Source organism: Phycodurus eques, chromosome 17 (assembly GCF_024500275.1).
Source record: "Phycodurus eques isolate BA_2022a chromosome 17, UOR_Pequ_1.1, whole genome shotgun sequence".
Lineage (NCBI taxonomy): Eukaryota > Metazoa > Chordata > Actinopteri > Syngnathiformes > Syngnathidae > Phycodurus > Phycodurus eques.
In genome coordinates this window covers 16,302,817-16,322,369 of record NC_084541.1, presented here as the reverse complement: position 1 = coordinate 16,322,369, position 19,553 = coordinate 16,302,817, and the positions used below count along the sequence as shown (strand labels likewise).

Sequence of the window (19,553 nt, the reverse complement as noted above, 5' to 3'; positions counted from 1 at the left end):
CATGGATATCAAATAAATATCACTTGGCTTTATGGAAACCTGTTTCTTGTCACTAGTAAGACAGTTCAGCGCACTAGTAGAATCCCTGATCTGCACGAGTAGAACGACGTTGTCTTACAAGTAACAATCCACCCCCCACTGCATGACATTTCTGCATACTAGGACAACTGCATTTTACTAGAGAATAGGGATGTTCAAAGGCACTTTTTTTTTTTTCTTTTTCTTCCTTCAGACCAATGCAGTAAGAGTATTCATATTCTTTCAATCAACGCTCTCGCGGCTTTCCATACCCCGCCTCTGTTAATGTAATCGCTACCGTCTCTCTCTCTCTCTCTCTCTCTCTCTCTCCCCATCTCCACCTCCCTAAGAAATCCTCCTCATCGCTCACCGGATCCACTTGGCGCTCGCCGCCTCCTGCTGCACTCCACCTCTCCTCCTCACACACACGCCCGCATGCATTCGCTACCTCGCACGCGCTTTATCTCCCAGTGCAGACTTGTGGAGCCCGGAGAGGAAGACCAGATGCTACCCGAGGAACTGTAGTTATTTTATTTCGCTTAAAAAAAAAAAAAAAAAAAAAAAAAGAGAACGATGTTGACGGAACGCCACGCGTTTTGCCTCCTGTCCAGAATCGGAGCATGTTGCTGCAAAATTGGATCTTCTGACGACTGAAAGGATGCTCATTTCGGACCAGGAATATTCCAACTCTCAGACTGGACACATTTGAGGAGGAGGAGGAAATGATCGCTCTCCCGATGGACTTCTTCAACTAGACTTCAGATTATCAAACCGCAAACACGCAGCTTCATCCCAGCCAATTTTTGGCATCGGACTAAGAGGTAAGGTTTTTTTTTTTTTCTTTTTTTTTTTTTGGAGTCACTCTAAAGTCTGTCAGATTTGAGTCTGTAGACCTCGGGGCTTCTTAAACATCACTCGGTGCTCCGTGTGATTGGGCATGACTGGTGCTGCTCTGTCCTGCTTGCTATGCATCATTCAGCAGTTGGAGCAATGAGCATCACTGTGTCGTCTCTGCTCACCAGACAGAGGGAAGAGGCAGCTGACACGGGCGGCAAGGCACTTGGTTGGATTTTTCTGCATCCGGCACCTCGGTTTTTGTGGGGTCTGGTCTGAAGGCAGTCAGGTGATTTTAATCCATGTGTGAAGAGGGTTTTTATTTATTTTAAAAAATTTATTTTAATTTTTTTAAATTTTAATTTTGCATTTTTTTTAATTTTTTATTCAGTTTTTCAAATGTTTGGTTTTGCAGTTGATTTGGTAGGCACAAGAGGTTTTTGTGGTCTTGTTTAGTCAGTCGGTCAAGTTATTTAACAGTCAACTGTGAAGAGTTTTTATTTAAAATTCTTCATTTAACCTAAAAACTGTTCGTTTTTGGATCTGCCACTAGAGAATTTTTTTTGTGGGCTGATCTGCAGACAGTCAAGGTGTTTAACTACCTCTGTAAAGAGTTTTCAGTTAAATGTCTATTTATAAAAAATTAAAAAAAAGGCATTTGGTTATGCAGTGGAGGTTTCTGCATCCAGCACCTGAGATTTTTGGGTTTTGTCTGCAAGCGGTGGCTAAAGTTAAATATCAAGTGTGAAGAGTTTTGATTTCATATTCTGCATTTAAAAAAAAATAAAAAATTGGTTTTGCAGTGGATTTTTCTGCATCCGGCACCTGAGGTTTTTGCGGCCTTATGTGCAGTCGATCGGGCAAGTTACTTAATAGTTAGGTGTGAAGAGTTTTAATTTTAAATTCCACATTTAAGAAAAAAAAAAGTAGCGTTTAGTTAGAATTTTTCTGTATCCGGCACCTGACGTTTGGTGGGGTCTGGTCTGCAGTCAATCAAGTTATTGAATGTGTCATGTGGTTTCCTTTTTATATTCTGCCTTGTATTTGAGATCAGCAGAGGATTTTTTTGGAAGCTGTTTCTATTGAGGTTTTTGTGGTCTTGTCTACATCGAGTCGTCGTCATTTTGAACAAGATGAACATTGTTTAGGACATTGTCAGATGGAAGCAGCTGATATTACTAAAAATGGCTTCGTTTTGAAGTGATTTGTTCTGCATCCGGCACCTGAGGTTTTTGTGGTCTTGTCTGCACTCGGTCATGATTTTCACTCCATGTTCGAAGAGTTTTTGTTCTGAAAACCACTTCTGACTGAATGAAACATTAATAATTAACATTCATTGCTATTCCGCTGCATATTTCCTCTTGCGTTAACGCTTTGCTTGACTGGCTTTTAAGATGCCTTCCAAAAATGACGTCCAGCGCTTTTATTCATATATTTTTTTGAGGTGCTGCTTTCGATGATTTGTCGTCAACCGAGCTCGGTGTGTGTTTTCTTGCTGCTTCACACAAACAAACGAATCATAGCGCTAATCATGGGATAAAGTAGGAATTTTGGTGCCTAGCACTGACAGTTGGTGAATTTGTTGAAATACTCCCAATTAGCTTCGGAAGAGGGATTTTGGGCAATTTTTCTGATCAAGGAATGATTTGTGTCGGTTGAGAAATTATAATTTTTTTTTTTTTTTTTTTTTTTTTTTTTTTTTTTGTTAAAAGTGAATTTGTTAAATTTCTCCCAAATTTGGAATTGTCAAATGTAGAATTTGTCAAAAAGTAGGCTTTGGGGGAATATTACTGCCGTTAGAATGAATGGAATGAGATGAAAATGGTGAATTTTAGTTGAATTTGTTAAATTTCTCCCAAATAATTTGGGAATTTTATCAAATGCAGATATGGAATTCTTGCAAAAGGGAGTTTGTTTTTGTGCATAATAACATGCACAAATTGACTATTTTTATTACCTTTGCTAGTAAAAGAAAATACCCCAATAATCACAAAAATGAACTTGAAAATGACTAAATTAATAATCACAATTTAATGAAAATTAACAGGCATTGTTCTACCTTAGTGCTTCAACAGAATTATCTTTAAAAACAAAAAAAATCAACAAATGAAAATAACTGCACAAAAATGATGGTACTTATCTTAAGTTGGTAATTTGAGGTAATTGCTCCAATCAAACAATTTCAGAGACTTTTTAGCATGTCAGGAGGACAGATATTTTTGCCCACAAAGTGCTCCAACGTCACATGTCCTGGATTGAGGAACGCAGCCGCAGAACACAACTGAGCCTGCTGTTTATTTCACAGTAGGTACAGTGTTCTTTGAACCCTTTTTGTTAAAGAATGAAAAATCCACAATCATTACAAAAATGATTTGAAACTGATGTGACTGGATTTTGTCAATGTATATTGACGAACACTACCATCGTTTTTGTTTTTGTTTGTTTGTTTGTTTTTTGTCGTCCAGGCCATTTAGATTGGTTTCATTTTTGGGATAATTCTGTTGAAACACAAAACATGCCTGCTTTTCGTTTGGTAATTTCCATTAGTTTCACTAGTTGTTTTTTTAAATCTATTACTAATTTTGTCAATTTATTTCTAGAGATTTAATTCTTAGTAACAACAATTGTCCGTGTTGAGTGAATGCTCTTCCCAAACGAAAAACAGAATCCTTTTACAGTAGTCTGCGACTGTAGCCACTATTAAAAAAAAAAAAAAAAAATAAATGAATAAAATAAAAAATAAAAACCTGAAAGATCAAGAAAAACAAACATTCGATTATAAAAGAAACTAATGGTCGGCAGAGGAAGGAGCAGGTGTTGACGGGAAGACATCCAAGTGGCAGTGACGGAAAAATGCAAGGATGCATGAATGATGGATTGCCAGCAATATCATACACACCTTAGTTATGTCGCTAATCACTTGGGCAGAGTCTATTGTGAAGGAAAATCCACATATACAGTGCCGACCAACTTTATTAGACCGTTTAGAGACCATCCGGTATCATGAAGTGCTTTAATGCGGACGATTTTAATGTCTTTGAGATCCCATTTTGAACAGGAATGAATGATTTTAAACTGAAATCGCCGTTTTACGCTCCCAATTTCAGCCGTCAGAAATGAATGCAGCCCAACGTTAAAGCACTAAAACTCATTTTTCTGTTCAGCCTTGGAGTTCGGCCCAAATGACTGCTTCAAAACAACATGGCCGACTTCCTGTTCGATATCGGTGATGGGTCCTTGAGACTTTTTCGTGTGTCCTCTTATAATATAAGAGACATCCCCACCCAATTTCACATCAATCTGTAAAACTGGTGTCGAGCTTTCAAACTTTCCAGGGGGCGCTACTGAGTAAGCTAAGGGGCTTGTGTTTGGGACCCCTGAAATACATAAATGTTCACTGTATTGTGTAGGACAATGTTTCATTAGTTTTTATATGAGAGCTCTAAAAATGTACATATTAGAATCTGAATGACATATACAGTACAAATAAACTATTTGCCATACAATTAGCATAACATTAAATGGGCGCCACTGTATGCTATTGATGCAGCTAATACGCGACAAGCAAAACAAGCGCATGAATGGAAAACAAAACACGACGACATAAACAATGACAAATGGCTCGGCATGAATATTTAACGCGAGGGGGGAAAATGCAAGGCGATTCCAAATAGCGGATTTGTCTTCGTCGTTTTTGTTGCCTGTCAACACAAGGAGCCCGATTTTGTGTTTTGTCCCGCCCCAGCCTTTATTTTGCTAATGCGATCTGCTGCGGTGACGGAGGAAGCCTTAAGTACGTCTTTTGATGTTCAACACGACTGCAGCTTATTTGAAATAACATTTAAAATGGAAGCGCTTTTATTTTCCAAGGTACAGTTTAATTAGAAGTACACACAAGCATATCTTGTACTTCTGGAAGTGGTAGCTAAAAACAACCGTTAGTCTTTCATTAATCATACTTAATCGGGCAAATGGTTTATAAATTGCTTATGAATCTGTTATGAATGGTGAAAAAAGAGAAGCGCGAAGAGGCGGGGAGGACTTTTAAAACATGCCAGACTTGACAGTCATAGTGTGGGCCGGGGCCGGTTTAGAGCGCCTTGTTGTCTCAGCATGGAAAAGCCCGATGGGATATATTCCAGCCTCCAGAAGCTTTTCACCGGTTTTTATTCTTTGGTGCCTCAAATATTATGTGTAGGCATAAGAAGGATGCGAGACAAAGTACCATCAATTTTTCCAGGTTGTAGTGGGTGTGATTTTAGCGCATTTGCCGGACACGCCCGCAACAGTTGAGCGTGACGAGAACAGCTTGATTTTGCACCATTTTGAATTCTTATTTAATCATCTTGCAGGTTTTTTTTTTTCTCATTATTCAAATTTGGCAGGGATGTGAACAACACATTTCTCTGTAGTGTCAAATTTACAAGACATATTTTCCCTTCACGGGGACTTAAATTTAACAAAAAAAAAAAAATAAATAAATAAAAAATAGCACATTTGCAAGAATACATTCACGATAGGATTTAAGACTTTTAAAGCTGTATAAAAATGTAAAGAAAAATCCATGAACTACTGTGCGTTCAGGCTTGGGTTTCGACTTGCTATATCGATTTTGGCGGCGACGTAATGATGAAAACGTTCAAGTTTGACGATCAGCGGCGAAGCCCGATCTTCTCGGCATGCCACAGTCACAACGTGTGATGAACGCACACGAGAGGCTTGGCAGTTTATCATCATCCATCTGTCTATTATAGCCTGTCGGAATATGGAAGAGATCCGATAATTCCCCGTTTGAGGAGAAGGTTAATGCCGAACACCTTGAATTTCGGGCCGTTTCCAACTATAGTTACGCCTTTCTCAGACAAACTTTGCCGCCGAGCTCTATGAGGGAGGATCGTCTCTCACACACACTATGTGTATATGAGAGGATCTCAGTCGCGTGTGTGTGTGTGTGTGTGTGTGTGAGCATGTAGCCTGGTTTAAACTTGCAAATAACTTTGAAAAATACACTCCAGCGTGCGAGGTTTCCAACCTGCAGCAATGTGGATAATTCATGGGCTAGCGTCTCGTTTGCTAGCGCCGCTTCATCATTTCATTGCGATTCCCGCTGCGAGAACGAGTTTCTTTGTTTTCACTTAAAAGAACACCGTAACACAACAAAAAAATTTTTAATTGATTTTATTCTCCTTCCCCAGGACAATTGGTACAGTACACCTGGCCGCAGAGCTAGAGCGCTGTTTTGGAAGTTTTTCTCTTACCACCCTACCCCAAGTCCCAGCCGTATGAAGAATACTGCAGATTGTTGTCTGCTCCCAACTCATATGCGCTGATAAATTTGTCGTAAGGGAATATTTTCTGATGAGCAATTGATTGCAGTAAATCAAGGCCTTGTTGCGTTAAGGGTAACCCATTCCTCAGCAGAGCAATTTGCGCAATAAATACGGAATTCATGGATCGAGGTGCGGGAAAATGACCTCTTTGGCCAATAGCTGCTGGAAAGTATGGAATTGTCCTCGAAGAAGCCAAATTGTTTTCCTTGTTCGTCTGTCGTCTTCTGGAGTCTTTTGGCTCGTGGAACGCGAATTACAATGATGCTTTCACATTTCTAGTGTTTGTTGGCGCTGTCAAATGAGGTAGCTATATTTTATCCTTATGTTGAGAATTAAGGTAGTAGAGTTAATATAAATGGATGCTAAAATGAGTCCTTTTTTTTTGGCAGGACTGCTGACTTGGACTGTCTTGAAGCAATTGAGGCAAAATTGCACACACTCGTCTGCTTTGGCCAGTGTTTGTTGTCTGAAAAGACCCAAATTATTCTATTTGGTAAATAGAGCTACAGCAAGATTATTCAGCGGAATACCAGACTGGCACGGAAACAGAAATTCAGAACATTTTCCAATCACTCTAATAACACAAAGCAGTCGACCCTACCCCCTAAACCCTCGTTCTTAAATTTAACCTTGAACCCTAATCTATATCCCTTGTACGCAAATCTAACACGCAACAACCTACATTTATTCTAACCTCTCAGCCTAACCCTTTCACCCGAGACCCTAATCCATGAACTTTTATCCTTTAAATTTTAAAACCTAAATGTAACCCTTCAACCAAACCTCTCAGCCCTAAACCCCAATCTTGAATCTGAATCTAACTTTTCAATCCTAACCTTCACCCCTGAACCTCACCCCCAAAACCTTGACTCTAAGATGAACTGCAGTGCGAACCCTCCGCCAGAACGAGAAGCACGCCGCATAAATCCAATGTAAAACCCATTTGAACCCACAGAGTGACTTCCACACAGCTTCCAAACACATCCACTTTCTCTCCTGTGGCTTTTATGCGTGTGTGCACATAAATCCCTCTAATAACACCATATTGTGTGGAGCTCATCCACTTCAGCTGTGGGAGACGCTCCACCGTACTACATTACCGACTGTTATTTTGTGTGTTTGTGGCTTGTGTGTATATCACCGTTGTCCTGTAGACTTCTAGTACCAGCCCCCCCCCCCCCCCCCCCCCTCCGAGCTGTGGAGAAAATCAAGCGAGTTGGGATGTAAAATTCATTCATTATTTGATTTCCATCTCCGTTGGCACAATAACACCGGCGTATCGTTCTCATGCAGACGCGCGAGTCAAATGTAAGCCGGCAGACTTGTTTAGTATTACGTGCTTTCTCCCCCAAGCAGCGTAATTTAGTGTGTTTACCGAATGGAATGGATCTATCTGGGAGCTCCACAAAAGACGACTCCTTGGCTCCCGTCAAGCCGAGGGGTCGAGTGAGCCCCAATTGAAGAAACCAGCAGCTGCGTGCGAGGAGTCATATTGACTGTATGACGGATGGTCATATTCCGCCTGCTCGAGGGATGGCTGATTTGACTAATGACCTCCTGATTTTTCATTTTCTGCAGTCACAGTGGTTCAGCGTGAATTAAAAGACCACGAGGCGGCGAGTCACTCGAGGCGTAATCCCGACCTCCATGTGTGAGTTCCAGTTCTTGGGTAAAATTCTGACTCGGCATCATTTCAGTCCAGAGTTGTTGGAGGTTCTACTTCAACTCAAATTTTAAAAAGGTCCAGATCAAGAAAAAAAGCAGCGGAGCACAGCAACAGCCAGAGTATGCTAACATTAGTATGTGTGTTTTTTGTTGTTGTCATTTCTAGCTACTAGTACCTCATTGTACTGAGTAGCCTACTAGTTACCAATCACTTTGCCATCTGACACGGGGAAATATAGAGGTTTGGTTAAAATTTGACAAAGTTTGGCATTTAACCACAGTCACTTTGTCAGCCGTTTTGTGTCAAATATCATTCCAATTCAAAACGGTTCTTGCACATGGTACTTCTGACCTTAAAAACGTTACCAGCTTTGGTTAGAAATGACAGAAAGTTGGACAATTTGTTTCAAATATAATTTACAGCTTTGAGTATTTCCTCCTGGCACCAGAGTTTTTCCAGTTTTACCAGTCATCTTGGACCTCCCATTTGTTTTTTGTTTTTTTAAATCAATATGCCTGTAATTTGTGCATACATTGTAATGTTTGCTATGCAATTGATGCCGGCAAATGGCTGAACGTGTTGTCGTTCGGCCGCCTGTGGCCTAGTGTATAATCAAAAATCGATAGGGTTCCCTCTGTCTCTTTTGGCCTACCTCTTCCACCAACGCAGCCGGTTAATTTGACAAACCGCAGAGCACGCACGGAGAATATGAGCGCGCCGTTTAGTCTGCAGGAGGCGATTAATCCAAGCAATAAGCAGCCTGACGGGAATGAATTGTGACAGAGGAATGTCTCGGATCAATGTTTGGAAAATGCAGACGAGGGAATTGAGAACAAATGAGGAGATTAAATGCTATTCATCGTTGTTGTTTTTGTTTTGCTAATATCCCATTTTAACACAGGGTTACGCGCCTGAATGAGCTCGTCAAGGGCTTTAAATCAGGCATCTGTACATTTTTTTTCTTTTTTTTAGACTTGATGAGTCATGATATATGGATTTGGTTGTAGGCTCGCTATTAAAACGTGATGTACCAAAGGCTACTCTCTCTTTGAATTATCCAATATGCGGATGCACCAGCTCGGAGCCCGTCATATTTGTCTCGATATTCCGGGAGATTTGACAAGCAGATGTGAAGCAACTTTCGGGGATGTCAGCAAGTCTTGCGGTGGCAGCTGCTCGTGCCGCGAGTGAGTGAGCGAGCCTCTCTTGCTTTCACTTAAAAAAGAAAAAGAAATCTTCTTCCCAGATCTCTCACCGCCCTAACGCCCAATATGTGGCAATTTTGTTTTATGGTAAGTTGTGGAACTTTACGCACGAGCTTCAGGTGCCGACTATCCCAATGATTCTAATGTTATGCTACAGACCTGGAAATGGCCAAGGTGATCCGAAAATGCGCCTGCTTCCAATAATACGAGGCCGACGTGGCCAAGCATTGTGCAAAAAAATAAACTAAAATGAGCGATTGCCATAGCGCCGAAAGTCTTTTTTTGCGGCATTGATTAAATCCACCCGTTTGCTCTGGAAAAACAAAGTAGCTGAGAAGAAAATATCTTTAATCACTTTAATTGCAACATTCAGAGGAAGAAAAATGAAGACTCTTGCGTCCAACAATATTACATCTGTAACAGGCTCTTATTCTTAAGTGTGTGAAAGTACACCGCCAAAACAGAAGCTCCTTGTCAAATACGCATTAGTGCTAGCTTAGGGAATTTTCCTCTTCATTATCACACAGTCGAAACATCTGAATGCAAGATTTTCTTGACTCCTTCCTGACTTTTAGTGTCAAGATTGGGCAGCGACAGCGTGGAAATAAACCTTTTCTGATTTAGCCTGGATTTACGGCAGCTTCTCTGAAAGTTCTTTTTCTTTCTTTCTTTCAACTGAAAACTGAAAATTTCTGGTGAAATAAAATCTGGGGAAGCTGGGCGTAAGGCTCCTATGACAAGCTAAATCCAAGGCCTGAAATCAAAATTGCACCACTCTGTAGCAAAAACAAAATGCTTTTTATTTTATTTATTTTTTTAAATCACAGAATGCAAGCACGGGGACATATTTGTCCGCATGCGCGAGTGTTCAATCTGCCGTTCCTCCGAGCCAAGTGGATCAAGCTCGCCTCTCCAAAAATGAGTGGAAGCACTCGGCCGGAGCTCATTAAAACACCAAAACCTTCATTTCCTGCTGCCTCAGCCTGCAGTCACTCTGCCGGCACCTGTAACCTCCACCAGGTACCAAATCCCTAAAGAATCCCTGTTTTAAAGGGGGGGAGGGGAAAAACCTGATTTTGATTGGAGGCCACTACCTGAAATTAAATGAGTGAGGGGGAAATAAAGTCCTAAACTCTAATTAAAGAAGTTTAGTGCGTCTGAGGAAGGGGAGTTGATGGAGAATAAAAGCTTCTAACAAGCATACGGAAAGAGCCAACCCGTCACCTCCACACCAATATTTTATTTTATATTTTTATAGGAGCACTGAAGAGATGACACTTTGCTATAATGTGAAGTAGTCCACGTACAGCTTGTATCACAGTGTAAATTTACTGTCCCTTGATACACAGATAAGGGCTGAACGGCTGGCAACAAAAGTGACTACACCTCGATGTGAAACTGTCCAATTTGGGCCCAATTAGCCTGCTGTGTATTTTATTTATTTTACTAGTTACAATTAAGCCAGAAACGTGAAATTGATATTTTCAGACAGGAAATAACGCAAAAATGGGGAAATAAAAATTATATTTGAAAAAGTGTCAGACTTTAAGACTTTTTGTTGGGCTATATTCATGGGAAATTCAAACTTCACATTTTCACAAAAACAATCCAGATCCAAAATGCGTCATAACCTTTCTCATGTACTGTATATTTCAATGTCATTCTTTAGAAATGATTTGAATCCGCTAGGACTACTGATGATGTTCCAAATAATTTCCAGTCATTTTCAAAATGTAAAAAAAAAAAAAATTAACAATTTATCAAGTGTAATTAACATTGTAACCAAAGTCACAACAACTGTATTGTTGTATGTGTGCCTTTCAGGGGCGTGGTCCAGTGCGTGACTTAAGGACCTTGGCTGGTTAGCCCGTGTGTGAGCGTTTGGGCAGGAGTTGTGGTTAACAGCAGATCCTTGCGAGTGTTGTCATTGTGAATGTTCGGTGCTTTCAAGTATTTGTCCCGGTCAATAAACAGCTGAAAGTGTATCAGCGACTGTGGTTCTCCATTTTAATTTTTGATTTATTTATTTTTTCTTTCCACTTCACTTGATCGGCGCCTTGTCTAAAGCTCACTTGTAACACGAATTTTGACTGACAACACAGAGTTAATTGACTGTAATCGTAACTTGAAAAATTCTGGAGTCGGGGCACTCGTAAGTCAAGCTACCACTGTAATTATTTTCTTTAGTTACAATTTTGTTCAATAGAAGAAATGTTCACGTTTAAGCTGTTTTGTACATTTTGTGAGTAAAACTCACACTTTGGGACATGAACAATGTAACGAGCCGAAGCCCTCGAAATCAAACTTTGACGCCACATATTGGATTGAGATTAAAAAATGCTTGGCAATTTAGTGTCAGCCATCTGTCAAGGATGATTTCTAATTGGTTGGGACGATTTGAAGGAGTTCGATGAAATACGAGCCCTGGAATTCGACGGCAACGTGGTAGCTCCAAATTAAAATGGCCGCCTTCCTGTTGGGTTTTGTGTTGCGTGATAAAACTGGTGTTGGGGGCTGATTATTATTTTTTTCTTTTCTTTTTTCCCCCCTAAAATACCTAATTCATGTATTTTCCGACACAAAAATGTGGCGAGTTTTGCGCATGTTAAGACCTACAACAGGCGATTTCTCTGAAGAAAATTAGGTCGATGAAAATTTCGAAGAAGTGTATCATATTCTCTTAGTTAGTAAAAGTAAGAATTATTGTTCACTACAGCAGTTTTGCAAAGACTACATAGATGTAATTTTGACTTGAGCCTAGCCTAGCTAATTGCACGTCAAACCTCAATGCCAACAATCAAACTAGCGGCTAGCCTTTGCAAATTCATAACATTTAGTTTCCGTACAGTCCACTTAATGTCTTGCAAAAAGTTAACTCGGGCGTGTTTACAATATGTTGTTCAAACTGTTCACACGTTTGTCATAATTTATGAACACACAACATTCGCTTGTTAGCCGCGGCTGCTAGCTCACTTCCCGTCTCGTGATGCTGTCAAGGTTGTAAACGCGCGCCCCCACCCCCGTAATAACGCGGCATCCGGAATGAATAGGCAGCACTCCAGCTGTGTTGACAATGCACAATTGATGGGCGGGGAGAAGACTGGCGGCGCAAAATGCTGTAAATCCACCGATACAAGGCGCGCTTGGGGGGGACTTTTATTTATTTTTTTAGGTCATTTGCGACGTGCGGAGTGGGAAGAAAAAGACAGACTGCGGCTGATTAATCGCCTCCACAAAGAGGACGAATGAAAGTCGGGATTTGTACAACTAAAGGTGTTTGTTTTCTCCCTTTTATTCGAGACGACTAGATCATACAACACAGAAAGACGCACGGAAAAGGCCTATCTTCTTTGGAGAATTCTTTGCTGTTATCTCCAGCGGCATTAAAAGGAAAAAAAGACAAAATCCTACTTTTTTTTTTGCGAGATTATCAAGGCGCTTGTTGTTGTTTATCCAAACCGCCTAACTTAACATCTGTTTGGCTTGTCAAGCGTTGTTTGGACAGCCAAGGATTTGCTTTCCATTTGTATTCTTTGCCGACATGAACTGGCCTGTCGATATTTGCTGAATGTATAAATCCGAAGAACTCAAAGACGGATGCTGGGCGGATCGAGCCAAATATCTAAATGTTCTCTTTAGGGGTGTGAACTTGGCTGAAAGCCCACTAATTTTTGCAAACTTGTGCATCCTGGCCATTATGATAGGCCTACACCCAATTGTCTGTCAATTGGTAAATTATTATTTCCCCCCCCCCCCCCCCCCCTAACTTGCCAAGAGGCACTATTGAGTTGTGAGGGGGGTCGAGTTCAAGCCCCCTAAAATACATACATTCCCACCAGGGTGCAAGCCCTTATGATGGAGCGCTTCTCCCAAAAAGGCTGCTTCGAACCAAAATGGCCGACTTCCTGTTCATTTTCACGCATGGGTCGTTGAGGCTTTTTCTTGCATCTTGTCGTGATAGACATGTCCACCCAATTCCGTGTGGATTGTTGCAACTGGTGTCCGGGGGGCAATTTATTTTCTAAATTTCCAGTGGGAGCTACTGAGTCAGTTTTGGGCTGTTGTGTTCTCGACTCCTGAAATATGAAATTGTTTTACCTCACCTGTGAGCTGATTTGAACTCTCTTAATTAGTTTTCAATTCTCTAGTGCTGAAAGTTTTATTTGTCTTCTGAACTGCAAGGTTGGATCCAATGCGCAAATGTGCCCACGAGCCTTGGGTTGCCAACAGTTGTGTTCTACCGGAACAATCTGTCTTTTTTTTTTTTTTTTTTGTCTCAGCTGTCCAGCCTTGGCAAAATATGCTTTCTGTCTCCAGGCGGCTCCTCGGGCCACTGTCTTCCAATTATCAAACGATGGCTGAGCAAGAAACCAAAAAAAAAAACAACCCCCCAAAAAAAAAGAAAAACGCAAAAATGTGCATTGAAGTATCTAAGGAACATTTGACAGTGAGATGTTTCACAAAGTGGGCTGTTTCCTTTTCACCTGTTCCAGCCAGTAATTTCAATACGGTATCTAACTTTAGCCGCGCTAGCAGCAATCTAATGTTGTGTGTGCCAACGCCAAGTACAACTTTCATTACCGTGACGAGCACAGCTACAGTGGCTATAAAAAGCCTGGTATTTTAACGGGGTGTGTAGACTTTTTATAACCACTGTACTTTTTGGGGTATGAGTCTAAATAAATGAGTGTGAAAAGTGCACGTGATCCCCCCTAGTATGGTAACAGAAAGGAGGCCGGACAGCATGGGTTGTATTTTCACTCGTGGAGGCAGCACTTCGTCACCGAGCCACTCAATTACAATGTTAATTATGTGGTGCGTGCAGGGGACATATCGCCAGACACAAACGTATTCCTCGCACATTCGAGTATCTGCCGCTCATCGGAAGCAAATACTAATCATGCTGCAGCTCTGCTTACCTGTTGTCGTTTCCGTGTCTTTTCACTTGCAAATGCCGCATATTCACCCAGCCCAGCTGCCGAGTCACAGGCGGGCAAACCTGAGTGTTGTGTGACAGTCGGGAATCGAAAAATGTGACTTAAAATATCGCCTCAAGAAATGAATGAAGCTTTTACGACGGCGACCGCTTTTAGATGTTTCTTCTGGGGGAATCCATTGATTTCCTGGGAAGCAATTTTGAATTGGATTCGACCTTCCACTGTAATAAATATTTATGTTCATTTTCATTTTGTTTTCATCAGTAAAAACCAAAATACATGAATTAATCTTTTCCTTGTACTAATTTCCTACTTGACAGCACCGGCTTAATATTATGCAACTGCTGCTCATTTGTGTTAAATTGTTGCCGCAAGCATGGGTGTCTGATGAGGAGCTTGAATAAAATAAAGAAATAATAATTAAAGCTGCAAGCAGTGATGAAGGAGCACTCGCATCCCATTTTCCTCGATATTATCATCAACCTTTGATGCCGTGCCACGCCCACATAGATGACCTCGTCAAAAAAAGAATTCACAATGTAGCGTAGCCCACCTGCAGAGGATATCCGCTTCCAATCGTGGCTCAGTTGGGTGAATTCCCTAAATCAGGTGTGTCGAGGGCCACATCGTAGTTACGGTTTCCCTCGGAGGGCCGTTATGACGGTGAACCCATATAAACGCGTGATGGCTTCATATTATGACATATACACAACAAATTGATGGATAACTCGTTTTGAAATCAGAAGTCAGTTAAAAACTCTTCAATTAATGTTCAATTTCAAATTCCCTTCATGATACCTGACGGCTTGGGAATGTGTCCAGAATGGCAGCTTCAAACCGAGATGGCGAAGATTTGGGGCATGGGCCCTTGAGACTTTTCCGTGCAGCCTGTTATGACAGATGTCTACCAAATATTGTCAATCGGTCGAACTTGTGTCAGGGGCTGCTTTCCAGGGGGCGCTACTAAGAGAGTAACTCTTATAGTGCAATCTGGGGCCCTTGCCAAAAAGCGGGAAAGCTAAAGGCAGCCTTTTCCCAGGGCTTGGGGCTAATGACCATAAAGTGAATATACATCTCGGCAGCATCCCGAGCTTTAAATCTGCAGCAAAGAGCTTCCCCTCCATCACGGGCGGCGAGCCAGCGCCGGATGATTTAACGGCGTTGTAAAAAATACGGTCCCGGATGCAGGCGAGGAAAGTCGCACCTTCAGCGGTAATTAGTTTCCCCCCGGAGGGCCTCCTGCGCCGCTTCCCGACATGCACCTGCCGGCCGCCCGGTCGATATCAGTCATCGGAATGCCGGCCGCTATCGCGAGCGGCTCATTTATTTGCACGGCTTCTATTATCATATGCTTTTATTGCCGTAGCCCGCGTTGAATACTGAGTCTCTTTTTTTTAAAAATTTTTTATTTATTTATTTTTTTTTTTTTTTACAAGCCCCCTCGCTTCTCAGTTTAGATCACACTGTACATCCGGCTCGTGTTTAATCATTTATTTAGCCAGGGAAGGAAAAAAAAAAGGTGGAGGTTTTTTTTTTTTTTTTTTTTTTTTTTTCTTTTTTCTTCTTCTTTTCCCCTTGAATATGTGGCGCGCTCCTTTCTGGCCTCGTTTCTGCTCGACTGATGACATACGCTGACAAATCCTCAAAAGAGCAACATGGCCGCGAGCCTGGGGGGGGGGGGGATTTAGGCCGATTTTGAAAAATTATTCCGTGTAATTAGTACACGACTGCCTTTTTTTTTTTTTTAAACAAAATCTCAGACAAACTAATAGATTGCACCACAAGGTGGCGCATCAAGGTAATACTTAGAAGTCATATTTTGAAAAAAAATTAATGTTTGAGTCTTCAGCAGAATGACGCATAACCGGAGAGAGCAATTCACAAGCGTCATCTTTAGGAGAGAGTGATATTTAAAAAATATATCTGCACTTTTGCGGCTGTTTTTCCAAATGTAGCTGAAATTGTAATCATGGAAATTTCCAAAAGCAACTGTAATGTAATTACACATTTTCATCCAGTAATATAATGGATTATAATTACTGAAATTTTGTAATTGAATTTTGGAATCAAGTTACATGTAAATAGCTACTCCCCAACACTCCTTCCAATAATATTTTGGAAAAAAAAAAAAAAAGCATGTTGGTGACACCTTGATACTTGAGTCGTGTCAGGCCGCCGAGCCTTTTAAAACTCCCGTGCGACAAGACAGCATCTCGTTACTTCGGCTTCAATCGGACGAGCTCCGAGAGACGCAGGCAGCTCGTCAGTGTGAGCGACAGCGGCGGCGTTGCTCGAGTTTGCGGCGGGCGAGACTTCCTTCAGACGGTGTTGACGGATAGACGCGGAGTGGAGATTACAGGTTTCCTTCCAACCAAGTACTTCTGTTTTCTTATGCCGAGTCAATATGAAAAACGGAAAACACTAATTAATAATTGAAATATGTTTACTTCAAAGTCGTGTCATGTTTACTACAAAATGTACAGTTTTATTACTCCAGAAGATACTGCCAATGTTAACCGCCAGGCGCTAACCAGAAAGTAGCTTGCTAATTACCAAACACACTGACAAACAAATCAGAAGGCTGTGCTGGGATTTATTCGTCTTTCTAGCTTGACCATATTTCGTAAGCGGTGGGCAAAGGTCGTGTTAAAAGAAGACATGGGTTCAAATGCAAATGTTTCCTTGCTGATGCTGGCCAAGAACTCTCTTAATAACACCAGGCGGTGTTGTCTGAAGACGTGGGGATTGAGCGCTAGCATTAGCTGCTAGGCGCTAACCAGGAAGTAGCTTGCTCACCAACAGACAAATCCAAATGATGCGTTCTAACGTCCTACTTCATCATACGATGAACTAACTTCTCTTTGGATTTTTCTTTGGCTATTTGTGTGATTAACTGGACTGCTAAATAGCCTGCTAACTAACAAACGTAGGGATGAACAAACCCAAATGAACACTAATTTGGTGCAAATTTGTCTGTAGATTTTATCGTTTGAATCGTAATGGAACGGTTACCCCGGCCCCGCAGTAGAAATGGTACGTTCCTATTGCTTTTCGTTGTAGAGTGTTCGCTCAGGGCTTCGACCTTGGTGGAGGTCTGGACTGTCACAATTGGGATTGTTATTCAAATTATCTGCAGTACAAGCTGAAAATTGGATGAATAAAAATGCAACAATAGCGCTAATGTTATAGGGACTAGATTTCTTGTAACCGTTGGTCCCAGTTGACTGTGCCATGAAAAATCTTTTGAAGGTAATTTGGCCTCCTCAGTGGAAACCCTATCCTTGACCCCGGTATAACAAAACCAGTGGGTGGTGAATGGGTGGTGGTCCTCAGTGGGCTACAAGTGGGCATTTTTGGTCTCTCCATATGCCACAATCCACATAGTTAGACTGAGTACGTCAGTTATGTTTTATTAATTTCCTCCCACTTCCAACCTTTTGCGCTGAAAGAATCCACCCAACAAGTTCAAGTCATGTTAATTAATTCGGCATCAAGGCAGATTAGAACAACATTTAAAAAAAAAGGGTAAAAAGTGCTCATCACCACTTTGCTGGTGAAGACTTTGAATGAAGATGGAGGGAAAAAAACAGAGGCTACTTATTTAGCATTCATAAGGCGGCCGGCTAAGCGAGATAAGTCTTATCAGCCAAGCGTAGCGGGACGTAACTCAGCCCAACTGCATTTACTGAATTCCCGGTAAAAGAAAATATAATTTTACATATGAATTAGCGCTGACATTTATTTAGCTCCCGCTGTAAAACGTCAAAAATGTTTTTACCAAATAATGGAAGCTGCGTTGTGTTATTCATTGATTTAAGTGAGACGAACGGATTAATGGCATTTCCGTTCATTTCATTTTCCTCTGCTATCGGACATCCGGAGCTCCAGTAAGCAAACCTGACGCTGCATAACGACCCGTGAAGGAACCTTTTTGCGGCGACATTGACAACGAGTCGCTCGCACTGCGTCAGCCAAGAGTAGTGGCTAGTGACTGCTAGTGACTAACCCTGTCACCTCTGCTCCGGTTCTGCATTTGTCATTCACTCGTCCTGCCGGGAGTTGGAGCCGCTGAGTTGCAACACTGGAGCGAGAACGCACGACATCCTCCATTTTGTCTTTTCACTGCTGTGGACGTTGAATGTTCTTCAACTGGAATCCTTCCACCAACTCGTCTTATTTAATTATGTTGTTGTATTTGTCAAGTCATGTTAGACAGGATACAGCAATTTGTTTTGAAAAGAGCTGCAGTTCGTAAAATGTCAAAAATTATGATGAGGCTCTTCTTGGGCCGCATGGAAAATGAACAGATGAGAGCATTTGTACAGCGTCCATGCGCAAATCGATTAGATGCGGCTCTTCCCGGCTGTTTCGCACTAACAGTTTGACGGGTTTTTTTCCCCCCCAGTCCGATCTATGTCACCGGCATGCGGGCGAGACGTCTCCCGACAAGAACTTGTTCGATCGATTCTCGCCAATTGGAACACCGGCAAGTCACACTCAGCCGCACGTTTAGCTCTGGTGTACAGCAGATGGGAAGGAGGGGGGGAGGGGGGGGGTGTAATCCTCAAGAGCCTGGGAGGTGGTGGTGGTGGGGGTGATTGTACTTTGGAAACTGCAGCACAAGGTGAATGTAAGTGTAGGTTTTTTTTTTTTTTTTTTTTCTTGGATTCAAGGGAAAGCTTGTCCTTGAAATCTACCAATCTGACAATGTCCATCCATCCATTTTCTGTATCGCTTATCATCACTAGGGTCGCTGGTCTATTGTTACAGAGGAGTAAATGGGCAAGAAAAGCAATTGTAATCCAAGAGAATAAAGTCATATTTTTTTAAAGGAGTCTCCAAGTTCTCAAAAAAAAAAAAAGTAGAAAAGTCCTAATCTTACAAGAATAGCGTTTATTTTCAAAAAGGTTATTTTTAAAAAAGGCATGGATTTCTTTCGACATTATTTCCCAAGAAAAGTTTTGATCTTCTGAGGGGAAAAAAATGACTTTTTTTTAGATGAGAGGGGGGAAAAAAAACAATAAACAAAAACCAAATCTTCAAAAAAATTCACAAATAAATATATATAATATATATTTAATGACAAAAGTGCTAATCTTACAATAGTAAAGTTAGTTTTTTTTTCAGGACAAGTCATGCTTTATTTCAGTAAAATAAATATATAGTTTTGGCAAAAAAAGTTTTAAATTTAAAAATATATATATATTGCAAGGAAACAAAACCTCTTTTTCAATAAAAAAATTTATTTACTAAAGAAAAAAAAAAAATTTGATTTGAAAGGGGATGGGGAGTCAAACTCTTACAAGAATATAATGTATTTTTTTTAGGGGAAGATTTATATTTTTAATTTTACGAAGAATGTCCCAATTTTATGAAGTATTTTTTGGAAGTTATTTTTTAATTAAAAATATTTTATTCCTATATATTTATTGGTCTTATTTAATTTGTTTAGAGAGCTATCTATTTGTGTATGTATGTATTTATTTATAGAAAAGTGTTGAGTCCAGCTGTACCAAACTTACTACAAAATTGAGTTTGAAATTGCCGCCGATGTGGACTCATG

General features: G+C 40.9%; 1 protein-coding gene across 3 annotated transcripts in view; it reads left to right on the top strand.

Moving 5' to 3' along the window:
* Positions 1-19,553, top strand: part of sgcd (sarcoglycan, delta (dystrophin-associated glycoprotein)) — a 124,724-nt gene that overhangs the window by 6,563 nt on the left and 98,608 nt on the right. Inside the window, exon 2 of one of the 3 annotated variants that reach the window (XM_061703085.1) lies at positions 630-839. The gene's annotated coding sequence lies outside the window, so the exon portion shown is untranslated. Of the gene's footprint in view, positions 1-629; positions 840-16,202; positions 16,366-19,553 lie in introns of those variants that run through there. The other 2 variants (XM_061703086.1, XM_061703087.1) reach the window with 2 other exon arrangements.